Consider the following 6,000-nt stretch of genomic DNA (forward strand, 5'->3'; position numbering starts at 1 on the left):
CGTCTGCACCGTCTATGCTCCGTCAGATGGGTGTATTCCTGAGCTGGAGATTGGACCTGATTAAACTGTGCAGTGTGAGAGCGAGCTTCGTGTGCCAGAGTCTCCTTTCCTATACTACAAATTAGAGAGGACAGTCCCACCATCATCTCACGAAGGAGTGAAACACAAGACGTTACACATGTCCTTTTTTTTAACAAACCAGAAAAGTGTCAAAATCAATGCAGCACTTGGTTGATACATAATGTTTTAACAACAAAAATACAGCACTCCTCCCCCCTATCTTGCCTCAAAAATGGTTTGATCCTGTCCATCTTTCCCGACTCTGGCTCTGAGCAATGTTGCCACTTAGCGACTTTCTCACTAAATCTAGCGACTTTTCAAAGTTCCTAGCGACTTTTTTTGTTAAAAGCGACTAGCGACAAATCTAGCAACTTTTTCTGCCGTTTTGGAGACTCTGATAGGAAAACTCGGCTCATTCTGCAGTTACTGTTTTCAACAAGCAGCAGGTTAGGTGCTGCTGTGAGCTTCTCCCCCTCCCAGTGCACAGGCTGTCAGTCCAGTAACCCACAGCAGTCCTTTGAGGGGAGGGGGAGGCCCACATCACTCTGCGGCCAGACGACAGATGAATTGCGCATGCGCAGTCACTACACATCCCATCCAGACTTACGGAGCCATATAGACCCATTTACTGTTGGTAAATAAAGAGGGCTGCGCGCGCACCCTGGCAACAGAAGTATGCCGGCTCGCAGTGGCTTGTCAAGCCATGCGGGTACATTATCAGTAAAAGATCGCGAAAAATACTTTAAAAACTCACTTTAACAAATGGCAAGAGGCTCCCACATCCCTGTACACTTACCAAACGGGACTATGACGTTAGTAAGTGGCCCAATATTCAGTGGCCTGATATTTATTTATATTTAGTTTAAAACCTAGCATGTACACTAGAGAGAAGCTGCGAGCAAAAAATGTATAGAGGTCTTTGATTATGCAATTTATACAAGGACACTGACAAAGAGTTTTGTGTTTTGATGTCTGAAATCCTACCCAGCCAAAGGCAAGGGCAGAAGGCTACGATGTATGAGGCATGGATGATCATCAACAAAGTGGAGAACTACATACACACAGCAACTGTACCTGTATGGCGGCGATTCCAACCGCTTCATTATTTATGTCCCCCTGTCACAACAGTCGACAGGGCTTTTATTAGTGACTCTAATCGTGTGGGAACCGACAGCTCGTCAGTATATTTTGTGCTGATTTCACTTTATTTGCCACAACACACATGTGCATTGGTATCCTCCTTCCAATCCACTCGCTTGATAGCCTGGAGCCACAGCCGCCTTCGGTTGCTCTGAAACGGCCGAGAGCCTATTAGCATGCGGTAGAACTTATGTCCCTCTTGAGTATTTCGGTTGGTACAACCAAAAACACAACAACTGTATGATGCCGACAGTTCAGTGTTAGCTTTTAGTTTTGCCGTGTGGTGCAAATAATGCCAGGTAAATGATATGAAGCGTTACTTCTGTTGCCATGATGCGCACGCAGCTTGTTGATGACGTATGCTCTGATGGGGTCTATAAACGAAAATGTTTCTTCACTGTCATGCTAAAATAAACCACAGCATTTAGCCTGTAGTACAAAACATATTTTGGGTGTTTTATATTCACTTCTTGGTCTCTTCCACAACGTTATTCCTCTCTCCTACAACGTTGATTACAATTACATGCAAACTGGGAAATATGCAAATTAGGCGATGACGTCATTTAGCGACTTCTAGCAACGTTTAGGACAGCCAACAGTAAAAAAAAAAAGGACAGCCAACAGCGACTTTCCTTGCTGAGGAGTTGGCAACAGTGGCTCTGAGCCTTTACCTGCAGAGCTAAGTGCTAGTGCTGCCTCCCACAGAAGCACATGTTCCGTCGTAGTGTAAATACCTGGTTTAAATCAGGATACGTGGCACAATTCTTAACTTCTACCACTCAATACCAACACATTATTATCATTACAAGTCCTCATTTTTGCTGCATTTAATCACAGGTTACTGTTTATGTTGTTGGTAGGAGTTAGCTGAGGTTTTTTCTAGCTAGCAAACGTTAGAGGTGGTCAGTGTCTGTTTGAACTGGACTGAGAGAAGCTAGCTGTTGTGTCAGTGCATGTGTTAATATTAAAGCTAAGGTGCTACTGACTAGCTAACTGACTGGATGCTCATTAACATTATAGCTCCTATTGTGTGTGTGTGTGTGTGTGTACAGACAGACAGAGAGACAGCCTCATCATGGACATAAGACTGTTTAAAAAAAAAAAAAAAAAAAGAGCCAGGATCAGGTAAGAGTGTAAGATCAAATGGTTTATCTGTCAAGAGTAATGTTGTAAGTTGGATCAGTGTATCAATGTTTATATCTCTTATTAGATATAAATGCATTGTTTGGTTATTTGCCTGTAGGTTGACAGTACAAAGAGAGAGAGGACGTTATTTATTTGTATTGTTATTGGTATTTTTTCATATTTATGTAATTTTTCATCTAGTTGAATGCAATCTATTTGTGTATGATTGTCAGTCCAAAGAGGGAGAGACGGAAAAGGGGGAGGAGAAGAGAGAGTGCAAGGTCAGGAAGAACCAGGTAAGAAAACAAATAGAGAATAGTGGCATGCAAAACAGCAACTGTTAAGATGACGAAGAAAAACATCCTTTCACAATGTAATTTTACATATATGTCATGGAAGTTACGTGTTCTCCCCACATTAAATGCTTTCCAGAAGCACACTTAACAGATATCAGTGGACTTCATTTTAAACAGGACGTCTTCATTACATTTTCCTAATTATCTATATGCTTTACTATTTGCTTAATTTCACTACAAAAGGAGGAGAAGAACAGGGAGAGACTCTGGGAAATGAGAGAGAACAGACCAGGGAAAGAGATGCTGTGCATTGCATTTTTTAAAAAAAGTCAAAAATTAAGTACAAGGTCCATTTTTGGTGTTTTTGGTACTCAGTATAGGGGGCTGGTTTACTCCAGAAACATACATGCTGTTTATGTGTATGTTAAGGAGCTGCTCAGGGCCGGACTGGGAAAGAAATTCAGGCCGGGAGATTTCCAATCAGTCAGGCCACTTCCGCCACCGCAAGGGTTGTGTCACGTGGGATAATGCACCAAAATTTTGTTTTTTTTCCTTCCAAAAATATGCCTTTTACAATTATGTTATAGCAATTACAACACTACTAAACAGACAGTAAGTCTATTAAACACAACCATAACGACAGCTCCATACAGTCCAGTACTTTTCTCTTCTGTAATCTCTTCACTACCCTCACCAATTTTTCCAATGTTTTCCTTTTCCTATTATTTATATAACATGTGGAATTAAATATATATATTATTTTGTCAGAAAATCATTTAGATGTCAGCTGGTCATAGCTAATAGTATATGCAAACACCAATGTTCATTTTATAACGAAAATTGTAAGTCAACTGCCTATCCTACCTGAAGAGGGGGTCTCAAACGTTTTCAGGCTTCCTGCAACCCACCTGACACCTGTGGAGCTTATTTGGGCCAGACATTTTTTATTATATTTTGGCCTTGAAGTCTGATGATGCATTTGTGAGAAGAATCGACCGTTTGTAAACTTACTTGAAGTAAGGGTGCTCCATAATCTTCGCTCCTTCCACTCTCTGGCCTCACTCTCATATCACCGCTCTGCAGTGCTTGCTTCCCCGTTCTCGCTATGAAGGGGCGGGCCATAAAGCAACTAACCAATCATGGCACGTTTCTTCTAAAAAAATGTCACTTTGACCAATCCCTATCCTTCTGATTTAGAGCTCAGAGCACGTGCTTTGTGTGAGTGACAGGAGGGTGGGCGTGTACTCTGTAAGGCTTCTAGCGCTGCTGTCTCTGGCCTGTCTGCCAAAAAGCCGATCAACTTTTTTTCATTGGCCTGCCAGTCCGTGGCTGGCCTGTCCAGGCAGGCCAATAAGGAGGCAGGCCACCGGGAAAAGTCCCGCCTCTCCCGATTGCCAGTCCGGGCCTGGAGCTGCTGCATCTAAATTAGTCACTTTTCCCAGAAATTAGGGTTGTGATAGGTTTCTTTTAAGATTGCAGTGCATTCCTCCTTTGCTGTGATTCAGCATTTAAATATCCTTTATCAGATTGGATGGTTTAGTCACAGACTTTTTCAAAAGTGTTGCTTTTCTTTGACAAATGTGGGAATGAAATTGCATTAATATGTATAAAACAGTGAAATTTATCTTGACTGGCCAGGCACCTCTGGGTGCTCAGCACCCCTAAACCTCTGATCCTAGAATCGCCCCTGGAAAGGGCCAAAAAATGACTATACAAAACACAAAATGACTGCACAGAGGTCCAAAATGAACTCGGACACAAAGTGTCCCAAATGAGTAACAAAAGAAAAACTAAACGATCAAAATGACATGCAAAACAGATGCAAAGTGACCACAAACAGAAAGCACAACCACAAAAGACGCAAAATGATCAAAATGTGTTTAAAAAAAAATCTTTAAAGCAAATAAAATGACCACAGAGAGACACAAAATGATCCAAATATGACGCAAGGGGGATGTGAAACAAGCAAAACGCCGCACTAAAGAGATGTAAACTGACCACAGGGAATATACTAAGAAAGTTCAGCGAGGTCAAAAGAGGATGAGGAGGTAGACACAGAGAGGCACACTGGAGACTCAGATGACTTAAGCCGTGTGTCCACTAGATGCGATTTTCCCGCACGGCAACACACCACATCTGAAAATCGCACAGACGCCGAGTGGACAACAACATTGTCACATGACCGCGCTTTCAGCTTGACAGTCCGGCCGATGAGTCAGATAAACACAGCGGCTCGGCCGCAAACTTTCCCTTTTATTTTGAAAACACTGATGGTTACGATGTGTGCAGATCCAGCTGTTATAAGCTTCTCCTCCACGGTGAACTGTGTTCAACACCTTCTTTAAGCACCTTACCTGCCCCTGACTGGACAAACACATCGACTCAGGGGCTGGTCTGCTCCTGGATTTCAAGTCGGACCAACATGGCGACTCGGCCGCAAACTTTGTCTAATATTACTAAAACACCTTAGGGAAAAGTATTTCTGAAGAAAGAAATAAGTTGTGCAGTCCTTGTTTTATTTCACCCATGGCTAGCTTGGATGTTTGAGGACAGTTTCACGATGTGTGGAATCTCCACACGCCGGAGTCCAGTCTACTTTATGCAAATGAGCTACAGCCTGCTCCAGGTAAACACACCAGATCATAGCTGGGAACACACCGCATGTGGCATGATGCTCCCGCTGCGTTACCCTAACACGCAGAATCTTCACAGACCAAAATGTTATTAAAAAAAAAAAATCACGAAAGCAAACAAAATGACCACAGAGACACAAAAAGCTTCTGTGCCCAAACCATCATTCAATCACTATGTGGTCAATAAACCACAAAGTATCAGCATCCAGATGTGAGATTGAGAAACAAAATGCTGCACTTGTGGCGTCTACTAGGGAGTGACGTGTAGAGGGTAAGTACGTCTTCTTCAATCAAGTATTTTTTTCGACACTTCTATGGACTTTATATCACTATGGAGAAAAGATTATTAAAACATTACGTTGTTGACCAAGTAATCAAGCACAAAAAAATACAGGTTTAAAGTTCCAAAAAAGGAAGGATTTATTTTGTAAAAGTAACTTTTACAAAACAAACGACTAAAGGAAATGAAATCAAAGTTGTAGGGCCCTTAAAAGAGGTCAACAAAATGTAATTCTACTAAAAATAAGACTGACAAAACCTAAACACCAACTCAAGTAACAGACCTGCCAGAATGAGACACTGGGGCAACATACACTATATTGCCAAAAGTATTGGCTCACCCATCCAAATAATCAGAATCAGGTGTTCCAATCACTTCCATGGCCACAGGTGAATAAAATAAAGCACCTGGGCATGCAGACTGCTTTTACAAACATTAGTGAAAGAATGGATCGCTCTCAGTGAAT

The sequence above is a fragment of the Acanthochromis polyacanthus genome, chromosome 23 (genome assembly GCF_021347895.1).
Source record: "Acanthochromis polyacanthus isolate Apoly-LR-REF ecotype Palm Island chromosome 23, KAUST_Apoly_ChrSc, whole genome shotgun sequence".
Taxonomy (NCBI): Eukaryota; Metazoa; Chordata; class Actinopteri; family Pomacentridae; genus Acanthochromis; species Acanthochromis polyacanthus.